The following is a 15,908-nucleotide window of genomic DNA, read 5'->3' as shown; positions in this document are numbered from 1 at the left end:
TAGTTGCATTTCGGGGGAGGAATCATCAAGAATAAGCCTTTGCATGTATTCACCATTGCGAGAGGAAAGAAACGGGCAGATTACGGCGAAAAAACGGAGCAAAATCAGATTTTTTCCAGTAGAGGTCTGAGCGCCCGCTCAGCATTGCTGAGCGGCCGTGCAGCAAGCTGAGCGCCCGCTCAGCTATGCTGAGCGGCCGCGCAGGGTCGGGGAAAAAAATATATTATTTCAGGACTTCTACTTCTGTTTGGTTTCCACTTCTATGTAATCTGAGTTTTATGGGACTATTATATAAGTAGATTTGAGACGTTTTCACAAGTGTGGATTGAAGAAGATCGTGTTTTTACGCAAGGAGCGAAGGAGATAAGGAGGAAGACCGATTTAGCACACCGCAACGAAGAGGAAGCATATTTTCTTGTGATTCTTGTTTCGTTGTAACATTGGATGCTAGTTTTCTTACTTTGAACTTATTTACTCTTGTTACGTACTCTGTGTTAATATAATTAGTTTAGTTATTATTTTCTTGTGTTTGTTTATCTTGATTTCATATGAACCCATGATGACGATAAGTGCTATTATGGGCTAATCGTGATCATGGGGTTGCAACGGATTTACTATGGAATTCTTTAGTTAATTGTTTAATACTTTAGTGTGTGATGATTGTATGATATCTAGTATTGGTTGTGCGTATTCGTCTTATGTGCGTCGCGAACATATAAGATAGGGTGTTAATCTCTTGTGAAGCGACGGTGGATCTTAAGATTTAGAACTTGCCATACTAGCATAGGTTCATGTACGTTGTACATGATTAGTGGGTAACTCTAACAGTTTTATTTGCCCTATGTAATCAAAAGGAATAACTTGTGCTTAAATCGTTGTGTTGTCAATTTCTGTAGACATATAGGAACTCAACATAATTGATGACTATTCAACTTCTATCTTAATTGTGGATGTTTGGTAGAATGGTATTAGTACAATGAAAGTTGGCTTTTATCAGTTTCGTGTTATTCAATTAATATCATCACTGTCACATGCTAAAGGTAATAAAAATGACTATTAAAGGAAGTAGTAATGAAGTTGTGATCTCATGAGTGTTTTATTATTGATAATTTGAAGTGAAAGTAGCAACTGAAGACCCCAACATGCACATAAGGAATTTTGTCGAGATCTGCAGCACTTTTAAGTATAATGGCGTGACTGATGAGGCTATCAAGTTGAGGCTTTTCCCATTCTCACTGAGGGACAAGGCTAAAGACTGGTTACATTCTGAACCAGCTGGGTCTATCACTACGTGGCAAGATCTTGCGTAAAAGTTTCTGGTGAAGTTTTATCCGATGGCAAAGACTGCTGCTATGAGGAGTGCTCTTACTCAGTTTGCGCAGCAACCTACAGAATCTATGTGCGAGGCTTGGGAACGCTACAAGGAAATGTTGAGAAAATGTCCACATCATGGAATGCTAGATTGGATGGTGATCACGGGTTTCTATAATGGTTTGGGGGCCCAATCTCGGCCCATGCTCGATGCAGTAGCTGGAGGCGCCTTATGGGCTAAAAGCTATACTGAGGCGTATAATCTTATAGAGACGATGGCTGCAAATGAGCATCAAAACCCAACTCAGAGGATGACGTCAGGCAAGGTAGCAGGTATTCTGGAAGTTGATGTAGCCACCGCTATTGCAGCCCAGCTCCAAGCGCTATCAATGAAGGTTGATTCTCTGGTTACATATGGAGTTAATCAAATAGCTATGGTTTGTGAGCTTTATGCAGGTTCTCACGCTACGGATCAGTGTTCTCTTGTCAACGAATCTGTTCAGTATATGAATAATTATCAGTGACAACAGCAGCCTGTGCCAGCGACCTATCATCCTAACAACAGAAATCATCCAAATTTCAGCTGGGGGAATAATCAGAATGCTATTCAGCCACCATATCAGCAAGGAGTGAGTAAACAGTTTAACCCACCTGGATTCCAGCAACCACAGCAGTATGCTACAAGACAATCATATCCTCAACAGGGAAGTACAGCTGCACCTACTAGTGCTGATTTTGAGGAACTTAAGCTGTTATGCAAGAGTCAGGCGGTTTCTATCAAGACCTTGGAAAATCAAATCGGTCAATTAGCTAATGCAGTGCTCAATCGTCAACCTGGCACCCTTCCTAGTGACACGGAAGTACCAGGCAGGAAGGAAGCTAAAGAGCAAGTCAAGGCTATTACCTTAAGGTCTGGAAAAGTTGCTGATGCTGAAAAGGCAAAGGAAGGAGACGCTGAAATTAGTGATGAAGAATCTAAGCAAAATGAGAAAGCGGCGGAACCAAGGAAGACTACTGTTGAACACACTCTGCCTGAGGCTAATACAGGGGAGAAACAGCTCTATCCTCCACCACCTTTTCCTAAAAGATTGCAGCAACAAAAGCTGGATAGACAGTTCGGGAAGTTTCTGGAGGTGTTCAAGAAACTTCACATCAATATACCTTTCGCTGAGGCTCTGGAGCAAATGCCTAGTTATGCGAAGTTTATGAAGAGTATTCTTTCAAGGAAGGTGAAACTGGATGACCTTGACACCGTTGCTCTCACGGAAGAATGCAGCGCTGTTCTGCAGCAAAAGTTACCACCAAAACTGAAAGATCCAGGAAGCTTCACCATTCCTTGCACCATTGGCAATCTGACCTTTGACAAGTGCCTTTGTGATTTGGGAGCAAGCATTAATCTGATGCCGTTGTCGATCTTTAAAAAGCTGGATCTGCCTGATCCAAAACCCACATACATGTCTCTACAATTGGCTGATCATTCCATTACTTACCTAAGGGGCATAGTGGAGGATGTGCTCGTCAAGGTGGATAAGCTCTTCTTTCCTGCAGATTTTGTTATTCTGGATTTTGAGGAAGATAAGAAGATTTCCATAATCTTTGGAAGGCCTTTCTTGGCTACTGGTCATACCTTGATAGATGTGCAAAAAGGTGAACTTACTATGCGGGTACAAGATCAGGATGTGACCTTCAACGTATTCAAGGCAATGAAATTCCCTACAGAAGATGAGGAGTGCTTAAAAGTGGATGTGATTGATTATGCGGTTACTTCGGAACTCGATCGCATGCTAATGTCTGATGCATTGGAAAAGGCCTTAGTGGGGGATTTTGACAGCGATGATGAAGATGGCAACGAGCAATTACAATATCTGAACGCTTCTCCCTGGAAGCGAAAGCTGGACATGCCGTTTGAATCTCTTGGTACTTCTGACCTTAAGAATGCTGAAGGAAAGCTCAAACCATCAATAGAGGAAGCACCTACCTTGGAGCTCAAGCCATTACCTGAACACTTGAGGTATGCTTTTTTAGGTGATTCATCTACGTTACCTGTTATTTTTTCATCTGACCTTTCAGGTAGTGAGGAAGACAAGCTCTTAAGGATTTTGAGAGAATTCAAATCGGCTATTGGATGGACCATAGCAGACATCAAGGGGATAAGTCCTTCATATTGTATGCATAAAATTCTGCTAGAGGAAGGTAGTAAGCCAACTGTGGAACAGCAGCGAAGACTGAATCCCATCATGAAGGAGGTGGTGAAGAAAGAAATTCTGAAATGCCTGGATGCAGGCATCATTTATCCTATTTCTGACAGCTCGTGGGTGAGCCCCGTACAATGTGTACCTAAGAAAGGAGGTATCACTGTGGTCGCAAATGAAAAGAATGAGCTCATCCCCACTCGAACAGTTACAGGATGGAGAGTATGCATGGATTATAGAAAATTGAACAAAGCCACAAGGAAGGATCACTTCCCTCTTCCATTTATTGATCAGATGCTTGACAGGTTGGCGGGTCATGAGTATTTTTGTCTTATGGATGGCTATTCAGGGTATAATCAGATTTGTATTGCACCAGAGGATCAGGAAAAGACTACCTTCACCTGTCCATTTGGCACGTTTGCTTTTCGCAGAGTTTCGTTTGGGTTATGTGGCGCCCCGACCACTTTTCAGAGATGTATGATGGCTATATTCTCTGACATGATTGGAAATAATGTCGAAGTGTTCATGGATGACTTCTCCGTCTTTGGACATTCATATGATGAATGTTTGAATAATCTGTGCGCCGTACTCAAAAGATGCGTGGAAACTAATTTGGTGCTCAATTGGGAGAAATGTCATTTTATGGTGTATGAAGGCATTATTCTTGGGCATAAGGTCTCTAACAAGGGTCTGGAGGTGGACAAGGCCAAGGTGGGAGTCATTGAAAATCTTCCCCCACCTAATTCTGTGAAAGGAATCCGTAGTTTTCTTGGTCATGCGGGGTTTTATCGGCGATTCATCAAGGACTTTTTAAAGATATCTAAGCCGTTGTGCAATTTGCTTAAGAAAGATGTGCTTTTCAAATTTGATGATGAATGTTTGGCAGCATTCGAAACTCTCAAGAAGAGTTTGATCACTGCACCAGTTATTACAGCACCAGATTGGACAGAACCGTTTGAGATGATGTGTGATGCGAGTGATTATGCGGTAGGTGCAGTTCTGGGACAGCGCAAGAAAAATCTCTTCCATGTGGTCTACTATGCGAGTAAGACTTTAAATGGGGCCCAATTGAACTACACCACTACTGAGAAGGAGCTTTTGGCTATAGTCTTTGGTTTCAAGAAATTTCGATCTTATCTACTTGGTACGAAAGTAACAGTATTCACTGATCATGCGGTTATTCGCTATCTGGTTTCCAAGAAGGATTCGAAGCCAAGACTCATTCGTTGGGTGCTTTTACTTCAGGAATTTGAGTTAGAGATCAAGGATAGAAAAGGTACTGAGAATCAAGTAGCTGACCATCTCTCTAGGTTGGAGAATCCCGATTCTACTTCACAAGATAGGACGTTAATCAATGAATCTTTTCCAGATGAGCAGTTGTTTGCAGTTCAGGAGGAAGAACCATGGTTTGCAGATATTGTAAACTATCTCGTCAGCAATGTAATGCCTCCTAATTTAACATCCTCTCAAATGAAGAAGTTTCTACATGAGGTGAAGTGGTATATGTGGGATGAACCATATTTGTTTAGACAGGGAGCTGACCAGATCATCAGGAGATGTATCCCGTTCTGTGAGACGGAGGGGATATTACGAGACTGCCATTCCACGGTTTATGGTGGACACTATGGTGGTGAGAAGACGGCAGCTCGTATTCTGCAAGCAGGTTTTTTTGGCCTACTTTGTTCAAGGATGCTCATCAGTTTGTTTTAAGGTGTGATCGTTGCCAAAGAGTGGGAAATTTGACGAGAAAGGATGAGATGCCATTAAATGTGATACTTGAAGTCGAGGTCTTTGATGTTTGGGGAATCGATTTTATGGGGCCTTTTATCTCATCTTGCAATAATCAGTACATCTTGCTGGCAGTCGATTATGTCTCAAAATGGGTTGAAGTTAAAGCTTTACCGACAAATGATGCAAAGGCAGTGCTAAATTTTCTTCATAAGCAAATTTTCACAAGGTTTGGAACACCTCGGGTAATCATAAGTGATGAAGGATCGCATTTCTGCAACCATAAGTTCACTTCTATGATGCAGCGTTATAATGTGAATCATCGAGTGGCTACTGCCTATCATCCGCAAACAAATGGTCAAGCGGAAGTGTCTAACAGAGAGATAAAGCGCATTCTAGAGAAGGTTGTTTGTCCGTCAAGGAAGGATTGGTCTTTAAAGCTCGATGAAGCTGTTTGGGCTTACAGAACAGCATACAAAACTCTACTTGGTATGTCCCCGTTTCAGTTTGTGTACGGTAAGGGATGTCATATACCTGTGCAGCTTGAGCATAAGGCCTACTGGGCATTGAAAAAGTTGAACCTGGATTTAGATGCAGCTGGTAAGAAAAGAATGCTTTAGCTTAATGAACTTGATGAATTTCGACTTCAAGCGTACGAGAATAACAAAATGTATAAGGAAAAGGTGAAGAGGTGGCACGATAGGAAGCTACATCCTAAGTTATTTATGCCGGGGCAACAAGTTCTCTTATTCAACTCTCGACTCCGACTTTTTCCAGGGAAGTTGAAATCGAGGTGGTCTGGGCCTTTTATTGTCAAAACTGTGTTTCCACATGGAGCGGTGGAAATTTTTGAGAATGATCCGGACCAAGCATTCAAGGTTAACGGTCAGCATTTGAAGCACTACTATGGGAACATGGCAAACCGAGAAGTGGATAGTGCCATTTTGTTGACTACTTGAGAAGGGTACGAAACGTCAAGCTAATGACGAAAAAGAAGCGCTGCGTGGGAGGCAACCCATAAATTGTTGTTACAGGAACCCTTAGAAGTTAATAACCTATCCAAAAACACAAAAAAATCAGAAAACAGGGGCTGAGCGGCCGCCCAGGGTCGGGGAAAAAAATATATTATTTCAGGACTTCTACTTCTGTTTGGTTTCCACTTCTATGTAATCTGAGTTTTATGGGACTATTATATAAGTAGATTTGAGACGTTTTCACAAGTGTGGATTGAAGAAGATTGTGTTTTTACGCAAGGAGCGAAGGAGATAAAGAGGAAGACCGATTTAGCACACCGCAATGAAGAGGAAGCATATTTTCTTGTGATTCTTGTTTCGTTGTAACGTTGGATGCTAGTTTTCTTACTTTGAACTTATTTACTCTTGTGACGTACTCTGTGTTAATATAATTAGTTTAGTTATTATTTTCTTGTGTTTGTTTATCATGATTTCATATGAACCCATGATGACGATAAGTGCTATTATGGGCTAATCGTGATCATGGGGTTGCAACGGATTTACTATGGAATTCTTTAGTTTATTGTTTAATACTTTAGTGTGTGATGATTGTATGATATCTAGTATTGGTTGTGCGTATTCGTCTTATGTGCATCGCGAACATATAAGATAGGGTGTTAATCTCTTGTGAAGCGACGGTGGATCTTGAGATTTAGAACTTGCCATGCTAGCATAGGTTCATGTACGTTGTACATGATTAGTGGGTAACTCTAACAGTTTTATTTGCCCTATATAATCAAAAGGAATAACTTGTGCTTAAATCGTTGTGTTGTCAATTTCTGTAGACATATAGGAACTCAACATAATTGATGACTATTCAACTTCTATCTTAATTGTGGATGTTTGGTAGAATGGTATTAGTACAATGAAAGTTGGCTTTTATCAGTTTCGTGTTATTCGATTAATATCATCACTGTCACATGCTAAAGGTAATAACAATGACTATTGAAGGAAGTAGTAATGAAGTTGTGATCTCATGAGTGTTTTATTATTGATAATTTGAAGTGTTAAGTAAGTGATTAATTAAGTAGTTAATTGTTGTTAATATTTAATCAACAATCTTAAGTGTTAGTGTCTTAACATTGAGAAGTAATCATACATTGGTGAGTGAGTTTAATTAGACAATAATTTAGTCTGAGTCTCTGTGGGAACGAACTAGAAAGTATTCTATATTACTTGTGAACGCGTATACTTGCGTGAATATTAGCGCTTGTTTTCGCCCTAACACCCTGTACCCCAGAAAGGTAGTTATAATCTTAGCAGTGTTGGGCTTCATTTCAACTATATCACCATTGTGATCTCTGTACTTTGGAACGTATGTGCTGTCAGACTTAACAGAATAAAGCCTTTTCTGTCTCTGAATCTGTTCTTTCAAATAGTTTGCAGCAGTTCCTGTTATTCTGCCATCCACTTGAAGTAAGAATAGTACATGCTCCAATTCTTCAAAATACTTCAATGGAATGGCATTTTGTCTTATATGATAAACCCTACCATCTGTCATGAAATACAACAAGATGTATTCTTTCAAGTAGGTATGGTAAACCATCTGTACATATTCCAGTTGATTCAATCTCTCAGGAGTTGCTCCAATACCTGGTTTACTCAAGGAAGTTGGATCATTGGTAGTGTTATGTATTCTTCTTTCATCAGCACTTCCCAATCCAGTTTTATCTCTTGCTTCCTTTCCAGTAACTACTCTTGCTTCAAAACCACTTGCAGTAGTCTTCAAAGGTTGAGTCTGTTTTGCTTTAGTGAATCCTGGTAGGAGTGTCTTTGGTCTATCTTCTGATATCAAGTTAACTTGAGCTATATCAGAGGTTACTTGCTTCTTCTGAATATCAGAACTTACAATTTCTTGACTCTGAACAACTTGAGCCATGTCAGAGGTTGTTTTAAGAACTTTTCTTGAAGTCAGAGCAAGATTATCCTTTTCATCAGTAATTTCTTCATCCTCAGGAGGCACATAAACCTTGATAGGTTCACCAACCTTTTCTTTACCCTTGGATCTTGGATCTATCTGCGGTTGTGATCTAGCCAATGTTGCTTCAGTATGTGTCCTTTCTTTGATCACAATGCCTTTGAGTTTTGGAAGTGGCTTTTTACCAGAAGCTTCAGATTTAGATGTGACTTTCTCTGATTTAAGTCTGGCTTCTTCTTCCATTAAACTTTCCAAGTCCATTCCTGGATTTTCCTGAAGAAATAACTGTCTTGACATTTCCTCATCAAGATCTAAAAGTTCATCAGAACTTATCCTTTTACCAGCAGCAGAACTTATTCTTTTCCCAGTATCAGAACTTGTCTTGTGACTTGTGATTTCAGCTTTTCTTGATGTCAATCTTCTACCTTGACTATGACCTCTACCCATTCCAGGATTTCCTTGATCATCTTTTTCATCATCCTTCCCTGTCAGTGTCTTGTCAGTCTTGCATTTGGACTTAATTACTTTCTCCCCCTTTTTGGCATCAGCAGGTAGTAGAAGAGAGATAAGCAATTCCACTGAGGATTGGATTTCAGTTAGTTGTGATTGCTGAGAAGCTTGATTTTTCAGAATATCATCAATCTGAGCTTGTTGATGATCTTGAGTCTTCTCAATATAAGCAATCCTGTCAAAGGTAGGTTGGAAGAACTTTTTCTTATCAATTTTCCAAACTTGTTTCTGTTTGATAAATTCTTCCTGAATCTTGTGTAGCTCTGCATGAGTAGTTGAGTGAAGACCTTTTAGATGTTTAGTACTCAATGAAGTGACTCTAAGCTGGGTTTTGAAATCATCAGAATTTAACATTTCATCAGCTTTAGTCAAGTGCTCAGCAAGATGCTTTTTAGTTGGAACACATGAAACTGAGTTCCATTCCTTAGTCCACTCCTGTCCTGCAGGAGTTTCACTCCAAGGTACTGGTGCTTCTTTGGTAACAAACTTCTTAACCAGTTCAGACTTTAGAATAGTCTGTTGAGGAGCATGTCATGAAGGACCTGCTGCATCAGCATCTGCAGTTGGAGCAGCATCACCAGTATCTCCAGCATTTGCAGCATCAGTATCTTCTGATAAGACAACAGTGTGAGTAGCAATGGAGGCTTCAGCATCCTCTAATTGCTGATCTGGTTCTAAGTTCTGATCAACAGCCAAATCCTGATGCTCACCTAAAGTCTAATCATCAGCATCATGATGCAGAGAAGGTGTTGTTGATAACTCTGGAGTTTGAACAGCATCAGTAACAGGTGTTGTTAAAGGATTAGTTGCTGTTGGAGCTTCTAAGAAAATTACTTCAGGCACAACCAAGTTTTGAACATCAATATCAGCACTTGTGCCTGGATCAACAGGAGACACAGATGGGGTGGTAGCCTTTTCAGAAACAGCTTCCTTAGATGGAGTTGATGGAGAAGAAGTGACTGGAGCAAATTCCTTTTCTTGTGAGATCAGAGATTCCTGATCCCCTTCCTTAGCTGCTTCCTCTTCATCATCTGAAAGTGGCATGTGTGCCCTCTGTTTCTTGTATCTCTTTGTTGATTTGGATTCCTTGGGAGTTTCAGGAACTGTCATTCTTCTAAGCCTCTTGAGAAGCCTAGCTCCCCCAATTCCAGAATATTTCTGAGAAGTCTCTTTCTCAGCTTCACATACAACAGGTTCTGAAGAAGGAACCTGTTCCTCAGTATCAGATTCATCTCTCAAGGCCATCCTCCTTCTCTTTTGAGGTGTTTGAGGAACAGTCTTTGTCCTCTTTGGCTTGGAGGATGAAGGCTTCATAGTAGGTGCTGAGGATGAGGGTTGAACAGTCTGTGAAGTGGAGAGATAGGATTTGAGATATGTCCTGAGGGTAGGTTGAGTAGAATGAGTGGTAGGTGCTGAGGATGATGGTTTTTGGGTGTTTGTTGTTGGTTGGACATCAGAGTAAACAGATCTATAAGTATCAGGATCAGCATTTATTAGGATCTGTTTTACAGACTGAAGAATCTGTAATGGTCTAACCACTGATTTCTTAGTGTCAGCATTTACCAGGTCATTAAAGTAGCATTTTGTAACTTTAAAAGGTGGGGTTGAGGAACTGACTAATTGAGGTTCATCAGTACAAAAAGTATAAATAAGTTGACAGAATCTAGCAAAATAGACAACATTCCTATCCTCTGTCATCCTATCCCCAATAAAACCAATTATACCAGTTGCAAAATCAAAATGAGTTTGATTGATAATAGCATACCCGATGTGCTGACTCAGAATTGGGATAGCATCAAAATTCGAACATTTGTTCCCAAAAGCTTTGGTGATGCAGTCGAAGAAGAAGCTCCATTCTCTTCTGATATGAGCCCATTTCAACTTCCCAAGTTTTGCCAAACTCTTTTCATATCCCAAATTAGCCATTAACTCCTGAAGAGCTGATTCCTCTAGAATTGAAAAAGTACACTCTTCTGGGAGATGTAGAGCCCTGCGTATTGTACCAGGAGTAACTGTATAAGATGAATCACCCACTTCGAAAACAATACTGGGAGTGCCATGTTTACCACCATCATCAAAGTGCCCAGTCCGCCAAAACGTCAGAACTTGTTGGTTCGAAAAGACTGAAGGCTGGGTTAATGCATACCCAATCTCACTGTGTGCAAGAAGATCTTGCACAAAATGCAATTCAGATGGAGCTTCAGCATGATCAAGAATTGCAGCATAGTTGTTTGGAACAAACTTAGGTCCATCAATGATTAAATCCTTAGGTGCCATGTGAAAAATTGAGATGAAAAAGTGTCTGTTAGGTGTTTGATAAAATGTCTGTATGAAAAACCAACGAGAGAAGAAGAGAGAAAGTGAGAGTAAAAGCAAGTAGAGAGAAAAAAATATGAAGGAAATAAATGATTAAAGAAATCCTCTCTCTGTCGTACTTATACTCTGAAAAAAAATGTTACCGTTGGACACCTGTCAGACATGCAGTAATAACAGATAGTTACTGGGCTCGAGAAAACAGTAATTATTACTTACCCACTCGCCTGTTTTCAAGGAAAAAACCGTTCCACTTACCCAGATATTCCATTAATTAAGGTGAAACAGTTTTAATTCAAAAGTGAAGCCGTTCCCACTTATTGAATTATTTTTCACTGCAACATTAATATTCTGAAAATAAATCAAGTGAAAATGACCAAGATAAATCATATGAGTAAGTACTGATAAAGGAAAGTCAGAACTTAAATTAAAACAGAATTTATATGGTCATCAGAATATCAATCAGGATTTATCAATGCATTACAAAATATCTTAGAGACAAAATCTTGAAATAAAAACAAATTTCATTAATATATCAAGTGAATACATTCATGAAATTGAGATTACATCAGAATTTATACAAGATTTCCCTAAGCTGCTAAACCTAACATCAACAGCTTTAGTCCTAGCTAAGAAGCCTGACAAAGCAGATGATGAAGAAAAACAGGAAGAAGACGAGATTAAATCATTTCTTCTTCCTACTCTCGACAAACAGAATGGCGAGTCGGATGATTCGCTCTTGCTGGCGGAGAGCTTCCAGCCTTTCCTCCTCCAATCACTCCAGATGGCGATGGTAGTCCATATAGAAGAACAGGAGGTGGGTCAGTACCTCCTGTGGGACAGAGTCCCATATCTCCTCAGGAATGGCCGTGACGTGCCATTCCTGCTGCCAGTCGGCACAGCTTAGCTCCATATTGAAGTTTTGGTAGTTCAAAAACATGTTGTATCTGACCATTGTGTTTTTGAAAGAAAAAGTATGAAGGTAAGTTTGTGAAAAAGAATTTGATGGGAAGGCTGATGTGAAGTGGCTGCTTATATAGGCAAGCGAATGCCAGGAGACGTAAAAGTATTTAATGCTGACAGGTAGAATTAATTCTACCTCGTCTCCCCAGACTTGGCAAAAGAATAACATTCATTGGAAGGAGAAAACATGGTTGAATGCGCACAAGAAACAAGTAAAAGTGGACTGTTCAAGTACGAATATCATTAACCCTAACCATAGTGACTATTAATCTTCCACTTCAACATATTCTAGTTTGAACCGAGACTGTTATCAAATTTTATCCACAGATAAGTCAAGTAAAGAATTAGACTGTAATATCAGAACTTAGACTTATATCAGAACTTAACAGTCATCAGAACATAATTTCTTAACTCGAAAAAGGAATGCCTATCTGAGTAAATCCTCATACAAGTTCTGAGTTATACTCTTCAGAACTTAATCGTCAGAATATGCAACCAGAACTTGTCCTCAGAGTTAGTGCAAAATGACACAATGACTGTTTATCTAAAACAACATAGACCACCACAGTAATTTTCATCATTCAGATGGAGTGATTATTGTGTGCATTAAGCTAAATTTCAGATAAGGAGTAAAATTTGATTCACTTCAGTACATCTTAGAAATAAGGCATAACTAAAATTTTGCTAAAGAGCTGTCATTATCCTGAAACCTACTGATGAATGAGTTCATGCTTGAGTCCACCTCAACTGTTTTGCGCTAATTTTATGCATCTTTTTAAATTCTATTTTACAGTGGCTTCTCAGTGTAAGTGAGTCACGACTGCTTATCAGAATTTATGTTATTATCAGAGTATTTCTCCAGTAATCATAGAGTGTGAAAAGTCACACAGTGGTTTTGTGAAGATATCTGCTAGTTGTTGATCTGTGGGAACAAAATGCAATTCCACTGTACCTTCATCCACATGTTCCCTGATGAAGTGGTACCTGATGCTGATGTGCTTTGTCATAGAGTGTTGAACTGGATTACCTGTCATAGCAATATCACTTTGATTATCACAATAAATAGGGATTTTGAAATATGTTAACCCATAATCCAGTAACTGATTCTTCATCCAAAGAATCTGTGCACAACAGCTTCCTGCAGCAATATACTCTGCTTCTGCAGTTGATGTGGAAATTGACTTTTGTTTCTTGCTGAACCAAGAAACCAATCTGCCTCCAAGAAATTGGCAGCTTCCACTTGTGTTTTTCCTGTCAATTTTGCAACCTGCAAAATCTGCATCTGAGTAACCTATTAGTTTAAAATCTGATTCTCTAGGATAACACAATCCCAGATCAGCTGTTCCTTTAAGATACTTAAAAATTCTTTTCACAGCTGTTAAGTGAGGTTCTCTTGGATCTGCTTGAAATCTTGCACAAAGACAGGTAGCATACATGATATCAGGTCTACTAGCAGTTAGATAGAGTAGAGAGCCAATCATACCTCTGTAATCAGTAATATCTACTGATTTACCAGTATCCTTATCCAGTTTTGTTGCAGTGGCCATGGGAGTGGATGCACTTGAACAATCTTGCATTCCGAATTTCTTTAGCAAGTTTCTGGTGTACTTAGTTTGACAAATAAAAGTGCCTTCTTCATTTTGCTTGACTTGAAGGCCCAGAAAATAGCTAAGTTCCCCCATCATACTCATCTGATATCTTGACTGCATCAGTTTGGCAAACTTCTTGCAAAGTCTGTCATTTGTAGACCCAAAAATGATATCATCAACATAAATCTGGACGAGAAGTAAGTCCTTTCCATGGTTGAGGTATAACAGTGTTTTGTCTATTGTTCCTCTGTTGAATCCACTTTCCAGAAGAAACTGAGCTAAAGTCTCATACCATGCTCTAGGAGCTTGCTTAAGTCCATAAAGTGCTTTATCAAGCCTGTAGACATAATCTGGATGTTTGGAATCTACAAAGCCTGGAGGTTGTTCAACATATACTTCCTCCTCCAATTCTCCATTGAGAAAAGCACTTTTCAAATCCATTTGAAAGATAGTAAACTTTTTGTGAGCAGCATAAGCCAAAAATATCCTTATGGCTTCTAACCTAGCAACTGGTGCAAATGTTTCATCATAGTCAATTCCCTCCTGTTGAGAATATCCTTTTGCAACCAGCCTTGCCTTATTCCTTGTAATTATGCCATCACTGTCAGTTTTGTTTCTGAATACCCACTTTGTACCAACAACAGATCTATTCTTTGGTCTTGGCACTAGGGTCCAAACTTTGTTTCTTTCAAATTCATTTAACTCTTCCTGCATTGCTTATACCCAATCAACATCTTGAAGAGCTTCTTCCACTTTCTTTGGCTCAGTCTGAGAGAGAAAAGAATTGTAAAGACATTCATTTGAAGTACCTGTTCTAGTTCTGACACCTGCATCAGGATTTCCAATTATCAGATCAGGTGTATGTGACTTTGTCCACTTCCTTGCAGATGGAAGGTTTTCTCTAGAACTGGATGCTCCCCCATGATCCATGCTGTCTTCATTTTCATTTTCTGATACTCCCCCTGAAACTATGCTCTCTGAGTTGGATTCTTCAGAATTTAGATTTTCAGCACTATCAGAACTTGGTTTATCAGAACTTGACGAATCAGAACTTGAAGAGCCAGATGTATGTTCTGATGTTTCTTGAGATGTGGTAGAATCTTGAGTATGCTCCCCCTGCATTGGTGCATCTTCCTTTGACGTAGTCACCACAGTTTCAATAACATCAGAGTTTAATCCATCAGAGTTTACAGTATCAGGACTTAGACTGTCAGGATTTTCAGTATCAGAATTTGAGTCTTCATTTTCAAATATCAGCTGATCATGATCAATGAAATCTTCAAGACCAGTAATCTTCTTGTCATCAAAAGAGACATTGATAGATTCCATGACCACTTTTGTTCTCAAATTATAGACTTTGAAGGCTTTTGTGGAAAGTGGATATCCAACAAAGATTCCTTCATCAGCTTTTAGATCAAACTTGGATAGCTGTTCAGGATGAGTCTTGAGAACAAAACACTTGCATCCAAATACATGAAAGTACTTCAGATTTGGCTTCTTTTTCTTCACCATCTCATATGGTTTTTTTCCATGCTTGTTAATAAGTGTTGCATTTTGAGTAAAACAAGCAGTCTGCACAGCTTCAGCCCAGAAATAAGTTGGAAGCTTTGCTTCTTCAAGCATAGTTCGTGCAGCTTCAATGAGAGTTCTATTCTTCCTTTCAACAACTCCATTTTGCTGTGGAGTTCCAGGAGCAGAAAATTCCTGCTTTATTCCATGGTTTTTGTAGAACTCTTCCATTATCAAATTCTTGAACTCAGTGCCATTATCACTCCTTAAGATTTTCACAGAATCTTTGACCAATTTATCCAGATGTTTGACATGATCAATCAAGATAGATGCAGTTTCACTTTTTGTGTGCAAGAAATACACCCATGTGTATCTGGTGAACTCATCCACTATGACCAACGCATATTTTTTCTTTGCAATAGACATGACATTTACTGGACCAAATAGATTAACATGTATGTAGTAGATGATAAGGCTCAAGAATTGATGATTCAGCCTTGCTCTTGAAGGAAGATTTTCTTTGTTTGGCCTTCTGACATGAATCACAAAGACCATCAGGAGCAAATACTGACTTTGGCAATCCTCTCACAAGATCTTTCTTGACCAGTTCATTTATATTGTTGAAATTTAAATGAGAGAGTTTCTTGTGCCAATTCCAGCTTTCTTCAATTGATGCTCTACTCATCAGACAAATTGCAGAACCATAAGTACTTATTGAAAGCTTAGCTTCATAAATGTTACCACGCCTGTATCCTTTCAGAACAACTTTGCCTTTAGATTTACTCACAATTTCACAGTGTTCTTCAAAGAAATCAACATGATAACCTCTGTCACAGATTTGACTTATACTCAGCAGATTGCG

At 39.3% G+C, this 15,908-nt stretch overlaps 1 non-coding gene across 1 annotated transcript; it reads right to left on the bottom strand.

Annotated features, from left to right (window-relative positions):
• Positions 1-1,349: 1,349 nt before the first annotated feature.
• LOC141694119 (small nucleolar RNA R71) lies at positions 1,350-1,456 on the bottom strand. The gene has a single exon (XR_012563447.1). It is a non-coding gene; the product is annotated as a small nucleolar RNA R71 (small nucleolar RNA).
• Positions 1,457-15,908: the final 14,452 nt, after the last annotated feature.

Source organism: Apium graveolens, chromosome 10 (assembly GCF_009905375.1).
Source record: "Apium graveolens cultivar Ventura chromosome 10, ASM990537v1, whole genome shotgun sequence".
NCBI classification, from domain to species: domain Eukaryota; kingdom Viridiplantae; phylum Streptophyta; class Magnoliopsida; order Apiales; family Apiaceae; genus Apium; species Apium graveolens.
Note: the sequence above shows the minus strand (reverse complement) of the source record. Positions and strands in the feature narration are given on the sequence as shown.